We start from the raw sequence: 22,506 nt of genomic DNA on the forward strand, positions 1-22,506 counted from the left end.
ACGATGGCGTCGCTTCAGAAATTAACTCTAGACAGTCCATCCATCCATCCATCCATCCATCCGTTTATCCGTTTATCCATCCATCCGTTTATCCATCCATCCATCCATCCATCCATCCGTTTATCCGTTTATCCGTTTATCCATCCATCCATCCATCCATCCATCCATCCATCTTAACCAATCATCAATCCATCCATCCATCCATCCATCCATCCATCTTAACCAATCATCAATCCATCCATCCATCCATCCATCCATCCATCCATCCATCCATCCATCCGCTACAGAAACCCCCTGAGCCGTTTGTCTCATTTCTCATCAACACTCCTTTCCCCCCCAGGTTGTCAAACTGTCCTTCGTCCAGCAGGACGTTCTTGTCTCTTAAGAAAAGCCTCTAAATGTAATATTTTTATCTCTATAACGGAGGGAGTGCAGTTCCCTCCTGTCGCGTAAAGCTTCAGGAACCTTTCAGACGGGAAACTCTGCCTCCATCATGTCCTCCTGCGTTCAGTAAATGTAATGTCCTCCAGGGAGGCTCCTCTACCTTCTGGATATTTCCACTTTGTCCTTGAATCTCAATGTCGCACCTCGGTTTCCCTCCACAGCTCTCCCTGTTTTATATTTAATGTTGTCCACAGAAACGGTTCGTCCTTCTTTATGTTACCTCTCCATTGTGTTTCTCACCTCACTGCCACTCCTGCCACCTTACTTTCCCTATTTTCTTTTCTGCTCGCTCAACAATTACCTGCTCATTAACTGATGGAGTGCAGAGAGAGTCGTCAGCGAGGCCTTGCTGCGGCGCCTGTTCTTTTATTGACGACTCTGCCCGGTCCTGAGGAGCAGCTGCACGGCGCTGCATGCTGATGAGTCCAGCAGCAAAACGGAAAACCGGAAAGTGGGAGTGGGGAATCGAAGGAAGGATGTGGCAACCTGTTTGCGCTGAACTGCTAGGAAATTAGACGGAAAGGAGGGCGAGAAAGGGAAGTGAGCACAGGTCACTTCTCCCAAATTGCCTCCTCTCAGCATGAAGGATTAGGAGACTCTGCTCACCAGCAGGCGCTGGGGAGAGACACGCTCCTACCGCTAATCTCTGCCCCCTCCTCGGTTAAACTGCTGAGCGAGCAGAACAAAGCGGGGAGAAGGACTGCGCCTGTGGGAAAACACAGACCGCGCTCCGATTAACAGCTGCTTCAGGTGATTCTTCAGAGCTGACCTGTTTGTTCGAACAGAAACACCTCTAACATATCTTCTAATGAAGCCCCGATTTAACCAGCCTCTTCTTTGAAGGATTGTTTTCAAAAGGTTGTGATAAAAGTTGAAAATGTTTATCACAAAATTTGTGGAAAATTCTTTTTTTTTGCACGTTTTTATATTTCCATGTTGTTTCTCAAAGCATCCAAACACCACACAGGTTGGTGAAAAGTTAGTTATTTTTTTTAGTGTCTGGATAATGAGCCATTTCAAAAACATTCCCATTGTTGAGTCGCAATCTACGGGTCCTACAATGTAACCTAGCAACCCCAGTGAAGTCACGCTCGTTACCTAGCAACCCAAACTGAGCTCCAGCACATTTTATCAGCTGGTCTCTCCGTGATACAATGGCTGCTGGAAGAAAAACAAGTGCTTTGTTGTCCACTTACCTTTCAGAAACAACTTGCTGCAGTTTGGTGGTTGTGCAGGAGGCTTCACTTCTGCTTTTCAAAGGTGTACGGTTGTGTAATTGCGCATTGGAAATTGGCGAGTTTTCATTAGGCAAATTTAACTTTGTAATTTCAATTTGTGTAATTATGTGGTCAATGGAAACACAGCTTGTTGTGTTTTTGGACTGTGGGAAGAAGCTGTAGAGATTGCATGCGTGCAAAACATGCAAAAAGACCCCAGGACGGGTTCTGAACCCAGGACAAGAGTTGGGTAGCAACTAGTTACATTTAATTAGCAAGTTTTCAGGAAAAATAATACTTCTGGGAGTATTTTTACTACGCTCTACTTCTTACTTTTACTAGAGTAATTTTATTATGAAGTATTTCTACTCTTGCTTGAGTAAAATTTTGGGATTTTCTACCCACTGAATGAAAAACAAACATGTTTTGACCAAACATTCACCAGACACAGAGACACACCTGATTTTGTTTCTTACATGAATTATTGTCATTTTGGTCCTTAAAACACCAAAATTTCCACTAACTTTACATTTTGGTCTGTCTGATTATGTAATTTTTAAATATCAAATGATTGATCAGTACTTTTTTTACTCCTACTTGAGTACAGCTTTTGGGAATCCTGTAGTGGTGCTACCAACTGCTCCAGTTTAAAACCTCTGGTGGGAAACCTCTGCTCCCCCAAACCTTCTTTTTCTCTCAAGCAAACGACTCCTGACTCTTCGCTAAGTGGAGCTCCCACTCTGCACACCCAGGCTTTTAATAAATGGACAGGCAACGGGCAATTTAATCATGCTAATGTGCATGTTATTGATCTCCCCGCTGGAGAAAACTCTGAGCTGAATCTGCAGGCCGCCCGGCGATGAAGTATAAACACAGAATCAAGTCGAGGGTAGACGCTTTGTTTGAGTCGAAGGTGAGGCCGTCTATTTTGGTCGTAAACATCTGGCCTGGTGATGTCAGGAACGTAATCCTCTCCGCCCCACGTGGACGATTAAGCCCGGATAGAGAGGGCTGAGAGGGCCGGCGGGTCACGTGGATCCGGGAGGCGGCGGAGGCAGGTGGGGAGGTGGATGTGTGGAAAAAGCCGAGGCGACGGGAAATGGATTCCCATTGAGTTGCTCAGAGTGCTCGGATGAAAGGAGGGCTGGAAAGGTTGCTCACTCGGAGAGCTTTTAGTGGACGGCGCGGGAAGAATGGGCGATTGTACCGGCAGCAGGGGAGGAACACACACAGCCGTGGTGTTCTTTAAAAATAAAAACATTCCAGCTAAAAACAGGACCAGATGGAGTTGAACTGTGGATGTTCGACGCTAAAAGGGGCTCAAAGTAGAAACAGAAACGTAAAAGAGAAATGGTCCATTTAATTTAGGTCTTAGGTGATTCAATAACAATATCTATTGCAATACATGATCAAAATCAATAAAAAAAATACGTCAGAAAGAATGTTCACTCCAGAACCGCACAGCATTCTGGGAAATGTAGGCAGAGGAAAGACTTTAGCTGATCAACCTCTTATGGCTAGCTAAGACATGTTGGTGGAATCTACTAACTCACTCACTCTTTCGTTACCTAGCAACTCATTCATTATCTGGTTACATAGCAACAACCGTTTAAAATTTCTCCAATGTGTCTACTCCTTAAAAATAAAAAACAACGGCTTGGAGTTAAAACTGAGAATAAAACAGGAAAGGTCACGACACCAGTTTGGCAGCATTTCCAATATAAAAAGAAAAACTAATAAGTAATCATCGATATCAGTTAACAATTATTTTAGTAATTGATTATTCTGACGGTTAATTGAATAAAAAAAAGGGCACATTCTGCATATTTTTCATTTGAGCTTATTTTATAAAATATAAAAAATGCATAAAAATAATTCAGTTTGTTTTTTGAATGAGAAAACAAACATTTTATTGCCTAAAATGCAAAAACATGACATGACGGTGCTGATCTGTTGATTATTTCTCAATGAACTGATAAATAATTGGATAGAAAAAGATACATATTTAGGTAATGTAGAACATTACCTTTACAGACAAATGTTTTCATCTTAATGTATTTATTTTTTGTACAGTTTTATCTTAATTACTGCTCTGAGTTTGTTATTTTAGCAAATTGTCTCTTTTTTTGTCTGAATGCCCCTGTTAGCGATTAATCAATTACTAAACGAGTTGATTATTAGTTTAATAATCGATTAATCACAAATAATCTAAGTAATCGTTCCAGCCCTTCTGTCGACTGATATAAAATCCTTATATTGTGGTTTGATTTTCATCCAGTATTAGTTTTTCTGGTCCGACTTGAATCTGTAGAAACATGAAGAAAAAAAGTTTGACCTTTATTTATCGTCATTTTTTAAACTAAATGTAAATAGAAACATATTTTCTCTTATAGATACTAATTTTACTATCCAACAGAAACATCTCGATTAAATAATCTATATTCAGAGGAATGCATAATTTTCTGCTTCAGTGTACAGATCAACGGAGTATTTTCTGTAACATGTATTAAAGTTAAGCTCTTCGTCATCAGCCTTAAACGGAAAGTAATTATCTTCACTGTGAAACAAAGAAATAGTTTATTATCGTTACACCTGCTTAGTCTTTGCGAGCAACAAGCTGCAGGTAAAGGATTATCTCCTTATCGCCTCAGCTCGACCTTCGCTGCTGCTTTTCCAGCTGATTTACTTTAATGCACACGCCTCGCGCTCAGAAACGTGAAGTTTGATGTGTTGTCTTTGCACCACAATCTAAAATTAGAAACAAATAAAGCAACAGGTCACCATTTAAAAACACCTTTTTTTCTCTTATTCTCCAACTTTTTGGTGAAAACAATCTGTTGCCGTTTTGTTTACGAGATAAAAACAAAAACAAATGTTTCAGTTTATTTTTAATTAATGTAAATGTGTTTCGGTAATAGATAACAGAGGCTCTTTTGACACACAGCTCTTTCTTTTCATCATATTTGGTAACAGAGTTGATAATCTCCATTTAATTTATCTCCAAGTGTTTCACTAAAAAAAAACATTTGTACTTCAAACTTCTCCTTTTGTGAGGAGGTCGGATTCGCTTCGATGGTTTGTAGAGGAAGACGACTCAGTTGTTTGTATCTATTCAGTTTAATCCAGTTCAGTTCACGGTTTAATGCACTTTAACACAGAAACGGATCAAGTTCAATATACAGTTAAATGGAATCAAATTCATTCTGTGCAAAAAATACAAGTTAATCCACTTCATCCCAATCATAAAGTCATTCTTAGGTCCAATACTTTCAAATTCAGCTGAGATTTTAAAGTGAAAAAACATCATTTATGTTTTAATTTTTCGTCTTGATCTCTTCAGGATGGTTAGCAACAAGAAAGCCAAACTATTTATTGAATAAATATATTGTTTATATTTGTTAGCATTAGCTTGAGGTCTTGCTCAGCTGATTTTCAGGCCATCTGAAGGTTTTTCAAGTTGTTTCTTTGGACTTTTGCTGCTTTTTTTTGTGTTTAGTTTTTATTCAAATACCAGGCGATTTTCAAAGAACGGATTGTTTTCTGCCCGTTAAGCCAGTTAGCTCTGCTTTAAAAAGCCTTCAGCCATAAAAATGTGAGTGCTGTTAAACTTTTAAACGCCTGTTTGTTTTCTAGCCAGAACATAATTGCTTTGACAGCCGTTTATTTACAGTGATTCTCTGTTATCTACCCTGAAATGTGATTGTCTTTATGAAATCTTTGGGAAAATAACACAAAATTTTATTAAATGTGTGACGTCGAAGCATTTTTGTTATATTTATCTTCACATTTCAGCAAAATATGGAAACATTATCTGTTTACACCAGCATTTCATATCTATGATTTGCCATTTTTTCATTTCTTGCTTCCTTGTCAGACCTGGAAACAAACAGTTTTTTACCCTATTTATGAGTTTATTTTCTATTGTAGTTGAGCATTAGTAATTAGATATATTATATTCATGCTCTTATTTTGAAGTGGGTGAAGACTGATTAGGTAGCAGTTCCACTTCCTCTCTTCACGTTGGTTCAATTTTTATTTACGTCCAAATCAAACTGGTGCTCAGTGGCTGTAGTCTTTCTAAAGCAGATATAATTTGAATTGACGTTAGCGCTCCAACATTAGCTTCCGCTAAGCCTGTGTTGGTGTAATGCTTTAGCGTTAGCAGAAATTGTTTATGAATAATGCTATAGGATTAGCACAACTAATTATTAAGCTAGCAGTGTTCACCACTGTAGTAGAGTTTAAGTAAATTTCTTGTTGTTTTACAAAGCTTTATGCTTTTTTTTACCATTCTGGTCTTCATAATGTAGTAAATTAGAGTAAAACAAGCTGATGGCTGGTTAATTAATAGCGATATTTGTTTGGGTAGCTAGCTGGCAGTCTGCTGCTTTACAGCTAGCTGCTTGTAGCATGCTAGCTACATGGAAAAAAACAGAAAAGGTCCAAAAATTCTTAACAGTCTTTTTGGAAAATCTGACTGGTGAAAAGAAATGTGAGATATTTCAAATGGATTAATAATTAAAAGTAAGTCTAATGTTTCTGTGAATAAATTAGGGATTTATCGCTCCTGAATTCATCTTTCTTGAGTCTGTGTTTGTGTTTTACCCAAACGGGACATAAAACACGATCCATCTCCTGGCTAACACTTGATGTTCCCTTCCCCAGTATTTAGCTGCTCTGCCTGCGGATATTCAAAGCTAATTTTCTTTCCTTCCTTCACTCGTCGTCATCCTCCATGCTCCCTGCTGCTCTGCAGATAGAAACCAATCTGCCCCAATAATCTAAGCAGGTAGGCAGAAAAATAATCCCATGATTGCTGTGAATGACCCCGAGAGGTGAAGGAGTTTTGTTGAGAGTTTGTGAAGGGAAATGGCTCCTCGGTTTCCTCCGGCTCGGCCCCGCTTCCCGCTCCGCCGGCTGTCAAAACGAAAGGATAATAAAACACAGGATGCAGCAGGCATCCTGATGTCCACCGTCAGCCTCTGAGTGAATGTTCACAAGCAGCGCCTCTGTGTTTTCTGTCTGACGCAGGAGAAAACAGCAGAGGGAAAGATGGTGGCAGCCGCTGCCAGCCTGACAAGATTGAGTGAAGATTTGAGTCTGCAGAAAAAGCAGCCTTTGTCCTGTGATCATTTCTGGCTCTGCTTCTCCTGCTGAGCAATGCTGGTGTTTTTAGTTATTTGTCTATTGCTAAAGCTGCTGGCTTTTTGTTCACTTAGACCTAACACTTGCGAAAAATTAATGGGTTTTTCTGTGAAAGACACAGGGACACACATTTCTTAGAAGGCTAAGTGTACAAAGACTTCAACTGCAGTCGTAGAAATGAAAAGAAAGCAAGAACGCTAATGACACAATCTGTTTAGAGCCAAGAAATTCAGTTTTGCCTCAACCTCAGGCAGCTTTTAATTAGATTATGAAACAAACACATAAATCTGTGTTTTTGTAAGGTTTACACTTTGCTGTTTCTCTGCTTATGAGACGTTTGAAGTCTTAAACTCTTTTCATCTGCAGCTATTTTTGCCTCGTTTCCACTGAGCGGTAAAGCACAGGTCATTGTGGTTTGGTGAGCTATTTTATGTCCCGACATTTTCAGGAGAGAGTTTCCACCGGCCGTTGGACTCTCACTGGCCTGACGTAGCGTCATATAGTTAAACAACAAACGTGACGCAATAGTATGTCTGGTTCTGATGATTTTCCTTGGACTGTGTGGTGTGACACCAGCAGCGCCAACCGTTTTGTTGTCCCAATGGATCTACATTTGAACTGGACCCTGGATTCCTGTGGCAGTTGTATGGACGGCCTTTACAATGGAAACAGACAAAATGGTGTATCAAACTGGACCCACCGGACCGACCGCTCGGTGGAAATGAGTTGTTTGACAACTTTCAAATAACTCAATTCCAGTCGTTTTTTTCTATGATCCAGTTATCTTTGTGTTGACGTTCATACTACTAATTAAGGGTAGAATCGGTTTTATTGGGCACCAAAATTACAACATTTGCTACATTTTCAGCTGCTGCTTACTTTCCACTCCTCGCCTGTGGTGGCGCTGCAACAAGAACCGTTGAAGGAAACTACACAAAAACCTCTAAAGAAGACATGAGCGCAACTTTCTTTTTCACAAAATGTAAACAAAAATGGGCAAAAATAGATTTAAGCGGTTATACAATTTCTCTTTTGTCTTTGGTAAGAGACCACGAGTAATTTCTCCCATAGTGCTACACTCACGCGTGTTGTGGCCATTTATGCTAAATTTTGTGGATTGTATTTCCTACCAATTTAGTTTTCTTCTTTGGGTAGTTAGAATATATTTAAGTTAGTTTAGAACCAAAATGTGTCATTAATTTTTATATTTGGAATTGTTTACGTTGTTAATTGTTAAATCCTCCCATTAATTTGAGTAATTAAGAACACACCGGGTGCTTGGTGGAGCTCTGTTGTTTGGTAAATATCTGGTGTGTTGACGGGAAGTTTTGTAAATGATTTTTTTTTACCACTTTTTTTGGAGCTTCAAACATCAAATTGAGATTATTTTTTGTTTTTGACTAAGTTGCAAGACATTTTTGGTAATTATTTTGTCTCTGCTTTTACGAGAAATAAATCACATATTTTTAACAATCAAGTTGGAAGTGCGTGCAAATCAAACCACCTGTTACCACCCACGGCGTTTGTTGAAAATTTTGGTTTTGGAACAAAGAAGGCCTCGTCACACACGTTTGTTTTGGTAATATTTACCCAGAATCCCCTGTGTCATAGTCAGCTTCCTCATTTTGGAGCGGTCTGTGCTCCGTTTGGCGTTCACATAAACTCATCAGAGTTCACTTCAACCAAACTGAGACCTGGTTTATGTGGACTGGGGTTCGCTTTTTTGGTACAAATCAGACTTTGATTGCACAATCACACCTACCTGAACAAACCAGACCTTTGAAACAAACAAACTGAAGTTGCTGTGATTTTATGGAAGTAGTAATAGCCGCCGGCGTCTATGGATCAATTTTTAGAATTGCTGGGCAATGAGAGCCAAAAGAATTGTCACAAAATCTCAACAAGTCTGGACAATAAATCAATAAAATATATAACAGTTGACCTGTGATCATTGTCAATAAATAATATGTCTGATAGACTATTCATTAATTTCACTGAACCCCAATCGAGGCAGAGGAAAGACTTTAAGCAAAGTTGGTGGAATCAACTGACTCTCTCTTTGGTTACCTAGCAACTCATTCATTCTTTGGTTACCTAGCAACAGCCTGGTGCCGCTGTAACTGCTGGAAAATAAACGACGACGGAGTAAAAATTGTGTAGAAAACAGAATAGGTCGTATCGTGAGTTTGACAGATTTTAAAACATTCAAAACAAAAAAATCAATAATTACTGATTTCAGCTGATATGAAACACTTATATCGTGATTTGTATTTTAGCCATATTGTCCAACCATATAAAAGATGAAGGAAGTGTTCTAGAAAGATCCCCCTGATGCAAGAGAAAGCTCAGTTTTTTAACAAAATGGCTGCTTCCATCAACTTTATGTTAACTCATTAATTGATAACTCGCACCCCCAATTTCTCCGGAGGGTTTTATGATCAGACTGGGTCTCTGTGACGGAGAGGGCCAGATAACATGGCGTCTCTCCAGTTTACAGCAAACGGACAACTTTCTCAAACGGCCCGTCTCCATGGAAACCATCTACCAAAGCATCCCAGCTATTCATACAGAGGAACGAGGGGAAAAGGGAGAGAGAGAGGGAGAAAAGAGTAGAAGAGATGGAAGAGGAAGTAGCATAGAGTAATGGAGAAGTGGATTGGGGGATGAAAGTAGGGAGATAGATCATCAGACGCCGACAGCGACAGGAGAGGAAGAGGAGGGGAAAAAAAGATTAGAGGTAGAAAATAATAACGGCGAAGCAGGAAGGAGGCCTCAGTTATGAGAGGCTGGAATGGGAGAGAATGTGACAGATTGATGGAGCGAATAAAACCTTCAGCTCCACCATGTCCTCCTCCTATGAAAACAAGAAAACGACCCTCGGCCCAAAGCCACGTCTGTCCTCCGAACAAAGCAAGCGGCGCCATCGCCATGCCGCAGATCCCAGCTGGAGACCAGGAAGTCCTCACCAGAGACTGGAAACGAACCAGTTTCGACACGCTAGCTAGCAACGCCACCCTGTAGGTGGAGAACCGGAGGATAAATAATCATCCATCATAAGTCTCTAATTGTTTCCACTTTTCCAAACGTGCCCTGAGGGGAAAAATGAAAATTACACCTCATTTCTTTATGCGTTCTCTACAAGAAGTCAGAGTTTCCAGGTAGATCAAAATAACTCCAGGTCTTCTTAAAGGGGCGGTGCTACGTGTTTTTCACACATGGAGTGCGATTTTGTCGCACGATAAAGCAAATAAATTTTACGTTTCAAAACAAAGTTTCCATAAAATTAGACTACAGAGTGTTTTTTTTCTTTTATGCTGTACTTCATTGTATTGAAGTCCAAATTGACATATATCTAAGCTTAAAAACAGATATTTGTCAAGCGGCTGGATTGCTCTGACAGGCTAAATGAAATTAAACGAAGGCAGAGTTCTTGTTTCTGTCAGAGCGAGCGTTTCGCCATCGGCTGAAAGAAACCAGCTGCAAAATCCCTTCAGCTGTCAGAGGAAGGCGGGGAGTGAGGGGACATTTTTCACGGAGATAAAAACATCACGGCTGGCAGCCAAACATTTAGTTGGAGATCTTCCACTTGGTTGATTTTTATGCTGTTGCTTGACCTTCAGTAGCTTTGTGCTGCTGTTTGCATTTTTATTTTTTTTAGAACGTCTTCACTTTATCACAGGAAAGCCCTTGAAGCACCGCCACTCTCTCCACTGCCAGCATTACATGTACTTTTAGGAGTATTTTTACTGTGCTGTACTTTTTTACTTTTACTTTTTGGATAGTAAGTCAACAACAAAACACTCTTCTTTTCCAGCAGCCATTGCAAAACCAGCTGACCAAACCTGCTGGAGTTCTTTTGGGCTTGCTAGGTAACGGGCAGTGCCTGCTGATTTACAGAGTTTGGTAGTAACTGGTTACATTTACTCAATTACATTTACTTAGTAACCTTTTGGGAAAAAATTACTTTTAGTAGTATTTTTACTATGCTGAGCTTTTGACTTTTACTTCAGTAAATTTATCATAAAGTATTTCCACTCTTGAGTAAAATTTCTGGATTTTCTACCCACTGAATGAAAAACAAACATGTTTTAACCAAATATTCACCAGACACAGACACACACCTGGAGTTTCTGTTGGTTTCATCAGTTTTATATTGAAAAAAACTGATTTGGAAAAATTTTATTTTATTTTATTTTTTATTACTTGTCATTGTCATTTTGGTCCTCAAAATACCAAAATTTACACTCCATTTTTATTTTGATAATGTAATTTTTATATATTAAATGATTGATAATTTGATCAGTACTTGAGTAGACTTTTTACCAAATATTTTTTTTACTCTTGCTTCAGTAATTTCTTGGGCGGCTACTCTTTAATTTTGCTTTAGTAAAAATATACAGAAGTAGTGCTAATCTTGAGTAAAAATGTTTGTACTCTGCCCTCCTCTGAGTTATTTTCAGCAAATGCGGGTTTAGGAGGAACTAAAAGATTGTAAATGTAGGGAAGTGGAGCCAAAGAAGAGAAGAAACTGATAATTAGGGCAAAGATCCTTTTCTCCCCCTCAGTGTTTTCACTGGGGAGAAGAAAACCCTGCACTAGTTTTAGGAGCCACAAGTTGGGCCTGGTGCTGGACGATAAATTGTCCCAGAATTGCGATAAATGATAATATTGTTGTTTTGAGACCATTTTCAAGCAATACTGCAAGAACACATTGTCATTGTTTAGTTTAGGTTTAATATATAGTAGTAAAAATTTGTGAAGCAGACATCAGAAACTAATTACGTTGACACAGCAATTAACGCAAAACATTTCTGACTCTTAGATGGCTCTTTCTGAACGGTCCAATCCTGATATTTTCACTCCCCAAAAAAGTCAGATATTAATATTAATGTTTCCATTTGTGAGGGAGTCTTCACTGAACTAGTGACATGTTTCATCCAAACAAGCTTAAAGTCTGAGCTGGGCCTGGTACCATTGGGTCACTCCGTTGGTATTGGTGATTTCATTTTAGTTAAATAAGAACAAAGTTTCTGTCACTCTGTCATCACTCTGATGATGACCTAAAGGAATCACCAGCTCTGCTTTTTGAGCAGCATAAGTCAAACAAAATTACCAAAACAGAACCTTCAATATTGAAGAAAAACAAATTAAAACGTAATTTACAGGAATTTATTTTGCTCTTTAGAGGTGAGAAGAACCGGACTGTGAGCTGCGTTTCCTTGGTGAGGGAAAAACTCACTCTCAGCTTTATGTGCAGCTGTAAATTTCCCAGGACCTTCTTGCTGAAGGCCGGGGTCTTTCTGCATGGAGTTTGCATGTTCTCCCTGTGCATGCGTGGGTTCTCTCCGGGTACTCCGGCTTCCTCCCACAGTCCAAAAACATGACTGTCAGGTCAATTGGTTTCTCTAAATTCTCCCTAGGTGTGAGTGTGTGTGTGCATGGTTGTTTGTCCTGTATGTCTCTGTGTTGCCCTGCGACAGACTGGCGACCTGTCCAGGGTGTACCCCGCCTATCGCCCGGAACGTAGCTGGAGATGGGCACCAGCAACCCTCCCGACCCCATTAGGGACAAGGGTGAACAGAAGATGGATGGATGGATGGATGGATGTAAATTTCCCCACTTTCGGTTCTTGTGTTCAGAAAGTGGCATTTACTGGACGCCATTGTTCCCCAAACAGTGTGGGCACTTTTCACAGAGTTTGGAGCGGTGACTCATCGAATCTCAGAACGAGTCGAGATGGAGACGACAAAAAGGTCTTTTTCTCCTGATTTACTTAGAAGGAGCAGAGTGCAGGTTCCCCTTTGGCTTTTTCCCCTTCGTTTCCGTTTAACCTTTCTGTTTTTCGTCTCTGTTTTAGTGATGGGAGGAGGTGGAGGTTGGCAGGAAAACGTCAAAATAACAGAATTTTGCAATTGTAGTGTTGTAGTGATGATGAAGAAGAAGACGACAGGAAGTGTACCACTTCCTGTCGTCTTCTTCATCATTTTTGCCAGTAGTAACATCCAGCTATTGATCACGTGACCCATATTATTCAAGAAACATTATCAAAAAAACAAATTTTTCAAATTGTCCCGTTTCCATTGACCAGATTTGTTTTCGTATTTCCAGTTTGTATGATTTTATGGTCAGTGGAAACGCAGCTGTCCTCCAGCCTGCCGGCTGCTATCTGCTGTGATCCGTTTCTGTTCTGGTGTCAGCGATTCGGGTCGCAACCTTCCTGTCTGCTTCACGACCGAAGGAGTTTCACTGACAGTTAGAAGGCGGCCAAATATAGATGGACAGACAACGAAACACCAGGATGGACAAACAGATGAAAAATAAAGGTCTACATTAGTAGAGAGGCATTCATAAAACAACTTTTGGTGGCTGAAGGGAAAAATAAAATGATTTGCACTTTGAGGGATGACTGGGTGATAATGGGCTTGATCATTTGAGCCACTAAAAATATGCTTTCAGTGGGAATCACAAACAATGCAATAATTAGTAGGATATTATATTTAGAGTGTAACACTGAGTGGCCAGTTGGTTGCCTTTAATAACACTTCTAATATTGATATATGGGGTAATAAACACACGGGGAGCAGTGGAGCAACATGGTGTTGGTAAAGAAAGAAAAGAGTCAGAGGAATGTGGAACAACTGTAATCATACAATCAATGTTTTCCTGATATTTCGCAGCTCTCTTGTATTTCCTGCAAAATTATGGCTCTCAGTCACCCCTTTACAAATCTAATAAGCATCAATGGTAAAAACAAAAGTTGTGATTTGATACATTATGCATCTTTTGAAGGGAGTGAGTGAGGGATGCTGCATAAATGATGTATTATTTTAGTGTAAAATAGTAGCGACAGCAGTAAGAACCACAGTGGTGGGCACATTTCTGCTAATTCACTAATAGTGGAGCTAATTTTTAGCTTAGCTCTTTCGCTAATCTTGAAAACATTTAGAGGAAGCTAAAAAGCTACAAATTTAGGGGAAGCTAAATTTATTAAGCTTCCCTTAAATAAATTTTGCAGATAAATTATAAAGTGCTAATTTACTTTGCAGTTGAATAAAGTTCAGTTGAATAAAGTTCGACATCGGTGTTTGCGTTTTAGTTAGCGAATGTAAAGAATTCAAGCGATTAGCTGTTTCTATTCATGCTCTTATTTTGAAGTGAGGGAAGCTGCTCTGTTTCCTATCATTAGTTCTTTCTTCTTTTTTTCTTAACTATTTAAAACAATAAACATTCAGGAGCCAAATAAAATCAGAGAACGAGATATAAACATTAATTCAATATTTAAGGGTGTTATAGAACATGTAAATTATAGCGTGAGGTTTGTAGTGTTTCAAGAGCAGATACAATTTAAATAGAAGTTAGCACTTTAGCATTTACTTTTGCTAATAACCATTTTGGTTTAGCGCTTTAGTGTTAGCAGAACTAATGTTTATAATTAGTGCTTTCAGATTAGCACAGCTAACTTAATAAGAGTAATAACAAATATTATTTGTATTATTGTTGGTATTGTTTATTTACTATTATTGCAGAAGTATAAAAGTGTACACATTAAAATTTTATGGATATAGATTGAAGATGCTATATTAAAATAAAAAGTTAACTGTTATAAAAACAGATGGGATAACACAAGCATTAAATATAAAGCTTAAAGAAAGGGAAGCCAGTTTATCTGTGTTGTATGGATTTTTGTCTGGCCTGCAAATTGTACAGAATGAGCAAAATGCTATAATACATTGTGGAAATGCATTTAAGCCATAGCTGTATCTGCAATCAATAGGACAAATGATAAAAGTCCATTTCCTTGTTCTGGGAGCAGACATGAACCACTCCAGTTCATCAAATTAATTTTTTTTTATGGTTTAAATGGACAAGAAGTTTAAATACCTTTCAGTGATGTTTGCATTGTTGAGTGATTTTACACGGTTTTGTTATTCCAGCATCAGGTTCAGTTTTTTCTGCTCATTTTCAGTGGAGCAGCTTTGTTTTCCAAAATCAGCCTGCTTAAAAAAATCCAACAGGAAAGTCTGGATGGGAATTCGGCGACTGACGCAAGAACCACAAAATACATGGTACATTACAGCAGCTAATGCAGAAATATTATCATCTCTCTAATTACAGTAATTCCTGCCTTTAATGTGGAAAGCAACGAGGGATCAGGACGGATTTTTCCTCCCTCTCCCGGCATTTCTCTGTTTTTTTTCTCACAGCTACGTCTTATTTAAGGGTTTGGTGCACCACAGGGAAGGATTAGCTGGATTATTGGTGCCAGGCATTTCTTTGCAGTCACATGCACCGCTAGCACGTTGGGAAACCCACCGATCCTGAGCGGCGCCTCGTTTTTAAGGACCTCTTGCCAAATTTAGACCGGTTGCCATGGCTGATTGAGACCTGCGGGGGTTTATAGCCCGGTTGACACCAGAGCTGGAGGCAGAGGAAGTGTTTTTACACAAAAACATGTCAGAAATGTAAGGCCAGATGTTGGTATTGGCGGTAAATTTCAGCTGACAGATCATCGGTTAGGCTCAAACGCAGTTGTTCTGAACATTATGGGTCTTAGATGTCCAATCCTTCTCCTGATTATGTGCAACCCTTCTATGTTCGTCTCAGGTCCTGTAGGTTGACTTCACGACAGTCAGGTTCATAGAATTTATTCTAACAAAACAGGAAATCAAAACAGGTGGCTAACGTCAATCCAGCAGCTTCTGCCGATGAAATAAAATACAATAAATAACCCTAAACAAAATACAAAGCAATAGCTCTGAATGAGCAGCCATTAGTAACAGTCAGCAGCAGTAGCAGCAGTTAGCAGTTGTGAAATTAATTGTAGCTACAATGGAGAACATTAATAATTATAACAGTTAAAAACATATATAAAACATAGCAGAATTACTCATGAAACACTGTATATAATTAAATCTGTCTAAAATGTATGTTAAAATATAATACTTGTAAAGAAGACACAGAACTGATCCCAATATACCACAGTTACCGACGGCAACAGAAGAAGGGGGAGTGGCTGTCAGTGACTGGTTGCTACGGTAACCACCAACTGCCCAGCGCTTTGTAACAGAGCTTAAAACATGAATAGATGTCTGGAGAAACAACTTGTTGACTAAACAAAATAAATTCAAAGAATAAATAAACAAGCTTTAGCAGACTTCACTTCTATAATATAGTTAAAATAAAACCCTGACACACACATGGCTGGTGTGTGTCCTGAAATCACACCGCGCGTCACTCCGGGCAACATACACAGACTAACACGGAAATTGTATTGGCGTCTTTGGATTATTATTGCCCGGATGGTTTGTGGTAACCGACCCCGGCCCTTCCAGGAGCCTCATCAAAATCAGTGGATTTAACTTGAAAAATATTTTATCTCGCTAAAACCACAAATTTAAATGTTTTCTGTTGGTATTAGATGTGATTAATTATTTGAAAAGTGAGGCAATACCATGCAAAACCACATTTTGCAAATGTTTTTGCATTTATCATTTTTGCCTTTTCTTCTTACTAAAATGCAATACCTATAATATTCATTCACCCACTTGATTTGCTTTTACAAATTAGTAATGATCAACAAAATTGGGCTTTTTTTTTACAGAAGAAATGAGGAAAAACACAGCTAATGTCAAAATAAAAAATGATTTCTACAAAAATATGACTATTAAATAGAAAATATGGAGTATAAAATAAGTGATACCATAAATATTAACTGACCTAATTCAGCAGTGTTCTGGATCAGCTGTGGCAGGAGGATTGGGTTTTTAGTCAGACTTGTGAAGATCGCAGTAATCAATGCGACTAAAGATAGATGCATGGATGAGTTTCTCTGGATCTTGCTGAGACATTTGTCCTCTAATCCTGGAAATGTTCTTCAGGTGTTAGAAGGCCAACTTTGTAACTGTTTTTATGTGGCTCTGAAGGTTCAGATCAGAGTCCATCACCATTCCCAAATTTCTGGCCTGATCGCTAATTTCCAGCTGTAATAACTGAAGCTGTGTGCTAAGATTGTTCCTCTTTATTTATGCTTTTAAATATAAATCCAAAGTGTTATCAGATCATAGAAGATGTTTTAGTTCTCTAAAATCAGAGCCACCGGGAGCATATAGATTTTGAACAGAAGTGGCCCGAGTATGGAGCCTTGTACAACCCCACATAATGCTCATATTCATTACTCTCAAATCACTCAGAAAAGTCTCGGTTTACCAAATAAGATAACTTTGGTATGTTCAGTGTGTCGCTGTTTAACCAGAAACAAATGGCAACAAATAACGATAAGACGACAAAATGGTTCACATTTTTGATCTGCATCAGAGTTCAAACGAACCGGACTTTCTTCAGAAACTATCCAGAGTTTGATTAAAGTGGACTGAACAGGTCTGTTTTGTTGTTGTTTTTTTTCTGTTTTTATAAAGTCCTGTTGTGACACCATGAGAAAAAAGTTCCCAGGTGGAATCTGTAGAACTGTATTTTACCGCTGTGGTCACAGGAAGCAGGGCTTGTTTGCATCAAAAAAGCTCCACATGTTCTTTTACAAGCAGCCTGTCCGTGTCTCGGCTTGTTCCAGCGCCAAGTTTGGCTGCAGCCACACAAAGCAGCCCAGTAAAGCATGTTTTCCTGCTGGAGGCAGACTGGGAATGCAGCAGCCTACTGGTCTGTGTTGACGGGTGAAGACAGGCTGAATGATCCTCAGCCCATGCAGCGTTTGTTGCATTAAAGTCTGGATTCAGATGAGGATAACGCTCACAGCGGCTCGTCTTGCTGTTGTTTGGCTCCATCGAGCCGCCTCTCCCTTTGCCCTCTCCTCCCTCCTTTATGTCTCTCGCAGCGTGGATCAGCCTTCACACAGCAGCAGGTGTTCACACTTGCACATGATATTACATCCCAGTGAGTCAGAACCCAGAGATGAGACGGCTCAATCGCTCGCTAGGTGTGGCACCACATTTTCCACATTGTGTGTGTGTCAGAGTAAAATCTGACCTTGTTCGGTCTGAGGAGGTCAGGTAGATATTTAGTCTGATTGATCCGCATCCACTATGTGAATTAGCAGCAGCAGTAGGCGCTAACCTGTGCACTGAGGTGGTTTGCCTTAATTAGTGTTAACAGTGCAATCAGCCACTTGATTAGCTAAATGAACCTTAGTGTTGCTCACCCTTAAAACCAATGTTGGTGTCAAATTAGAGCTAAATGCCTCAGATCCAATTTAAGATCAGTGTTAGCAAATTATAATGCAGGGAGACGATGAACAGAGAAAAAGATGGAGTTGGGCTGTTGTAAAATAATATTTCAGTAATCGAGTACTCTATAGAATAATTTTACAATTATCCGAGGAATCCTCTCTCTCTCTCTCGCGCAGTAAGAGCGGTGCCCTCCACAAATAATGATCCGGGCGGAGCACGATGTGCTACATAATGAGACATAATTTAACAAAGCTTCGAGGCAGATAAATTTTCCTTGAGGAATTTTAATAATCGAGATACTCGAATCATTCGAGGAATTGTTTCAGCCCTAAGATGGAGAGAGAGAAAGATGGAGGAAAGGAGAGAGTTGTCCAAGCTATCCGTTCCCCCTGTCATCATCCCTCTTATTAATTATTCATTTATCCTCTCATTATCCATCCCTTATTAATTATCCATCCCTCTCATTATCCATCCCTTATTAATCATCCATCCCTCATCATCCATTCACCCCCTCATTGTCCATCCATCCCTCTAATCAATCATTAATCCAATTTATCTATCTAATTTGTTTGTCCATCCATCCATCCATGATCTTGTTCATTTGGTTCTGATCCATATGTCATAAACTAGAGGACTGGAACTTAGATGAAGCAGGAAACTGACAGCTTTGCCCTTTGACCTCTTCTTCCTCTTCACAGCAGCAGAGTGGATCCTCACCATGCAGATCCAGCTCGGATCCGTCCATGAAACTCTTCTGCCATGATCTCTGAATAAAACATTAATATTCTGTAGCAGTGAAAAGAGTTGAAGTTTATAAGGATACGAAGGTTTTGTTGTGTTGCTGCTGTGCTACTCAGTCAGACAGTCGAGATCTATCAGAAAAGCTGCCTGTTGCTTTTACTTACCGGAGAGTTAATGAGGTCCAATAAGGCCTCATTAGTCCTGATGGACCTCTGAGAAAAGGGTCAACTTGACCGAATCAAGACAGTGAAGAGGTTTTTGTAGGTCTAGAGGGATAATTAAAGTTATTCAGAGCAGACGGCTTCGTCATGTGTGGGCTGAAACCGGGTGTTTGGTTGGTGTTTCTGATGACTGTGTGTGTTTTTGGAAAGCAGCTGGTGCAGATGTTGAAGGTTTCCATGTGGGGGTTTTCTTAATATCCCTGGTTATCTCATTAGCCGAGCTTCCATAAAGTATTGGATTATAAAAGGTTGATAGAAAAAACAAAATTCAAATTAGTTTCCTCAATTTTGCAAAATAAAAAAGAGGTCATTTGTAGCTACTTGTTCATTTTACTCAATACAATGTTTATTTTCTTGCTTAAAAAGGAATTAAATTGTTTTAATGTATTTCTAGAAAGGCTCCAGTGGTAAATCAATTTTTTAAAATCTGATTGATGAATTAATCGTCAGAATTATCAATAATCGATACTAAGATAATCATTCGTTGCAGCTCTAATGTCAGTCTTTACTAGCTTTCTGCTCACCAATGGCAGCTGAATAAGGCTTCACGTTTTTAGTAGAGCTGGTTGATATGGCTGAAAAACGCATCAAGATATCAGCGATAGATAATTATCGATTAGCTTTTTTGTTAAATAAATGACATGCTGCCAAACTGGTGACTAGTTCAAACTAGTTCAAAAGGCCTTGTTTCAACTGCTGAGGAGGCACATGACTCCAGATTAAAGTCAGTCCTCCCCTTTTTCCACAAGAGGAGTTAAAATTCTTCGAGTCCAGCTCTTGAGTTTTCACGCTTCGTTGTTGTCCTCCTCCAGCCACCGCCTCTCAAACCGCCCTGTGAAAGAAAACACAGGAAGGAGAGCAAACAGGGCTGTTTATTTGCTGCTTAATTGGACCTCTTTTAATTGCTGTTTTTCTTCCCGAGGTCCATTTTCCTATAACGGAAATATAATCGCTGTTTGCGCTTACGCAACGTTGAATTCCACGAGGGGCAGAGATGGGCAGAGCGAGGACAGAGGAGGGGATTGTTGTGCCTTTTGGACTGAATTTAGCTCTTGATTATGGGTTTTTTCTGAGTGCTACGTGCTTCTGCAGCGTGTATTTGTGGCTGCAGCTCATCACACACAGCAGCCAACTGCTGATTACGCAGCACTTGTTTTGTCCGCTCTCCTTTTGTCAGCGACTCTGAATCAGGCAGAGAGTTTTGTCCAATGTTTACCAAACCTGGAAGAGCAGAAAACAGTTTGTCCTTGATCATTCCTGCGATGTCTCTCTATGGGTTTGAAATTTGTTTTGATGATCTGATAGCATCGAGATCAAATGACTTCCAAACCACTTCCTGTTGTCTTGGGATTCAGAGCCGCTTCCCTTTAAAAGTTAATTAGAGACTCAGCAGAAGGTCGAGTGTTTGGCCGCCGTGACTTATTGTGCCAGTTGGAAGCTGATGCCAACACATCAGTCTTCTAAAAGCTGATTAGAAATGTCTTTTCTCCTTAAAGAGGATTGAAGAGCCAGAAACCTTGATACACATCCTGATTCCTCCCTCGTGCAGAGTTCAGTAAACAATGGCAGGGGAGTAATAACAGATTTCCTCCCGCGTTCAAAGGTTAAGATAGTGAGTCGGACAGGATGGAGCAAACAGCTGATCATAGCAGGTTACTGGGGTTGTCAGAGTCATGTATTATTTGGTAAACCGAGACTTTTCTGGGTGATTTCAGAGTAATAAATTAAATATCACATGTGGGGTTCCACAAAGCTCCATACTCGGGTCACATTTGTTAAAAATTAATATGATCTGGGTGCGTGCTGTGGTGGCGCAGGGGGTTAGCACGCCCCACGTTTGGAGGCCTTAGTCCTCGACGTGGACGTCGCGGGTTCGACTCCCGGTCCCGACGACCTTTGCCGCATGTCTTCCCCTCTCTCCTCACCCTCCTTCCTGTCTGCCTACTGTCGAAAAAATACGAGCCACTAGCGCCGCAAAAACTCTTCGGAGAAAAAAAATGGAAAAAAAAAAAAATTTAATATGATCTCAGAGTACTAAAACATATTAGATTTATATTTAAAAACATGCATTATGTAATCTTTACAATGGTCTAAAAGGCATTGAATGCGCTTTCTTTTTAAAAATTGCTGTTTATTTTTAACTCTGCATCATTTACACTGTGTTCCAAATTATTATGCAAATTGGATTTAAGTGTCGTACAGATAAAAAATTTTGTTGTGCTATTAAATTTATAGATTTATTGTGTGTCAGGGTTCTTTGAATCACTATAATTAATTTCAGAGAGCTGGGCTGATTAGTTTGTCTGGTGAGCTCAATTAAAGGAAAATCTACTTAAGAAGGATGTTCCACATTATTAAGCAGGCCACAGGTTTCAAGCAATATGGGAAAGAGAAAGGATCTCTGCTGACGAAAATCATCAGATAGTGTAGTGCCGTATGACAAGATATGAAAACATTAGATATTTAACGAAAACTGAAACATTATCGCACTGTGAAGAGATTTGTGGCTGTTTCAGAACAAAGATGGTTTGTACAAATAAAGGCAGAATGAGGAAAGTTTCTGTTAGACAAATTCATCGGATTAAGAGAGCAGCTGTTAAAATGTCCTTACAAAGCAGCAAACAGTTATTTGAAGCTGCTGGAGCCTCTGGAACCTCAAGGTGGAGGATCCTCCACAGGCTTGTGGTGCATGAAGCTACTATTCAGCCACCACTAACCAGAGCTCACAAGCAGAACCGGTCCCAGTGGGCCCAGCCGTACATGAAGATTCATTTTCAAACAGACTTGTTCACTGATGACTGCTGTGCAACCCTGGATGGTCCAGATGGACGCAGTAGTGGATTGGTGGTGGATGGCCACCGCATCCCAACATGGCCGTGATGTCAGCAAGGAGGTGGTGGAGTCATGCTTTGGGCTGAAATCATGAGGAGAGAATCATTGGTCAACCCCTTCAGAGTCCCTGAAGGTGTGAAAATGACCTCAGCAAAGTATATGGACTTTCTGACTGATCACTTTCTTTCATGGTTCAAAAAGAAGAGCCGAACCTTCAGTAGCAAAATCATCTTCATGCATGACAATGAATGCTGCAAGGAATACCACTGTGTCATTGGCTGCTATGGGCATAAAAGGGGAGAAACTCATGGTGTGGTCACCTTCCTCCTCTGACCTCTGACCTCAACCCTATTGAGAACCTTTGGAGTTTCCTCAAGCAGAAGATCTGAGGGTGGAATGCAGTTCATATCAAACCAGCAGCTCTGGGAAGGTTTTCTGACATCCTGCAAAGAAATTCAAGCAGAAACTTTCCACAAACTCACAAGTTCAATGGATCAAGAATTGTGCTGTGATATCAAAGAAGGTCCTATGTTAACATGTAACTTGGTCTGTTAAGATGTTTTTGATTGAAATAGCTTTTGATTTTAGCTTTTATGACCACTTAATGCTGCACATTCAAAGAATGACTGTTTGCAGTTCTTTATAATCCATAAAATGGTTAGAAAATCTGCTGTGCATAATAATTTGGAACAGTGCATTTTGAGTTTGTTTTTTTTTTTAAATAGT

General features: G+C 39.7%; 1 protein-coding gene across 5 annotated transcripts in view; it reads left to right on the forward strand.

The window, feature by feature from the left end:
- The window catches only part of aplp2 (amyloid beta (A4) precursor-like protein 2), an 86,873-nt gene that overhangs the window by 16,991 nt on the left and 47,376 nt on the right, over positions 1–22,506 (forward strand). The gene's annotated exons all lie outside the window — the stretch shown is intronic.

Source organism: Xiphophorus couchianus, chromosome 18 (genome assembly GCF_001444195.1).
Source record: "Xiphophorus couchianus chromosome 18, X_couchianus-1.0, whole genome shotgun sequence".
In the NCBI taxonomy this organism is placed as follows: Eukaryota; Metazoa; Chordata; class Actinopteri; order Cyprinodontiformes; family Poeciliidae; genus Xiphophorus; species Xiphophorus couchianus.